The following is a 1,101-nucleotide window of genomic DNA, read 5'->3' on the forward strand; positions in this document are numbered from 1 at the left end:
CCCCCCCCCCCCCCCCTTCCCAGTCCCTCGGGTTAGGTTCCAAGCGGCTCCCAGAACCCGAGCCTTCCCCGCTCCCGGGCTCCCTCGGCCACCAACCCACTCCCGTAAGTAGCCGGACAGCGCCGCCTGACGCTCACACCCGCCCGCGGCCCGCGCTCCCCCGCCCTCACCTGCGGACTCCGAGCCAGGCCGCTGGGCGCGGTGGCGCATGCGCGCGCGCGCCAGCAGCCGCGACCCCTTCATTCTTCCATTCCCGTACAGGGCACCCTTCCACGGACGAAGGGGGGCGGGGGTTGCCCTGGAGACGCTGGCGCGGGGCGGAGTTGCCGTCCCAATGCGTTACGTCACTTTCCGATGGAAAACAACGTGTCCCTGCAGATTTGGGGACCCAGAATTAAGTAGGCGGAATAGAGGGTACGAACGAGGCAGAGCTGGGTGAAAAACGCCATCCCAATTGGCTAGCACCAAACCGGGCTCTTCTCGCGGCTCCGAGGCTTCTGGGAAATGTAGGCCGAGGTCAGTGGCCTCATTCAACGATCCCTGTAGACTACGAGTCCCAGAAAGCTTAGCGTCAGTTCCGCGCCCGCTTCTGCCCCTCCCCCCACTCACGGACCTAGACTCCAGCTCTCGGAAGCCTCCTCGCATGCGCTTGCGCAGTTCCTCAGCGACCCGCCCACGTTATTGGGGTTATCCGGGTGCCCACAGCCTTTGCCATCTGAGGAATGGAAGCTCTGGGGCCCGGGACAGCTCCCTGGGAGTGGGGGGACAAGAACCGGGGCCCACCCCTCAGTTTACAGTTGGCAAAACTGTTGGGGAGGAGAGGCACCCGTGCACAGGACGGATCTAGCGCTTTGGGATCCCCGGGCGGGCTCTCAGCGGGGAGCCTGGGGTGTGTGTGTGGGGGGGGGGCTGGCGGGCAGGGGGCGTTTTGGGCCGGGCGGGCTCTCAGCAAGGAGCCTGGTGTGTGTGTGTGTGTGTGTGTGGGTGCTGTCAGGCAGGAGGCGCTTTGGGATCCCCGGGCGGGCTCTCAGCAGGGAGCCTGGTGTGTGTGTGTGTGTGTGTGTGGGTGCTGTCAGGCAGGAGGCGCTTTGGGATCCCCGG

The 1,101-nt window shown here is 66.2% G+C and overlaps 1 protein-coding gene and 1 long non-coding RNA gene across 2 annotated transcripts in view; one reads left to right on the forward strand and one right to left on the reverse strand.

Moving 5' to 3' along the window:
* The window catches only part of LOC138172904 (tigger transposable element-derived protein 1-like), an 11,387-nt gene extending 10,886 nt beyond the window's left edge, over positions 1-501 (reverse strand). Inside the window, exon 1 of the mRNA XM_069102740.1 lies at positions 171-501. The gene's annotated coding sequence lies outside the window, so the exon portion shown is untranslated. The remainder of the gene's footprint in view (positions 1-170) is intronic.
* Positions 7-1,101, forward strand: part of LOC138172905 (uncharacterized) — a 10,328-nt gene continuing 9,233 nt past the window's right edge. The window contains exon 1 of the long non-coding RNA XR_011171269.1: positions 7-104. This is a non-coding gene — a long non-coding RNA (uncharacterized lncRNA). The remainder of the gene's footprint in view (positions 105-1,101) is intronic.

This window comes from Petaurus breviceps, unplaced genomic scaffold, assembly GCF_028583685.1.
Source record: "Petaurus breviceps papuanus isolate PSGF00001 unplaced genomic scaffold, PetGlider_PUasm1.0 555, whole genome shotgun sequence".
NCBI classification, from domain to species: Eukaryota; Metazoa; Chordata; class Mammalia; order Diprotodontia; family Petauridae; genus Petaurus; species Petaurus breviceps.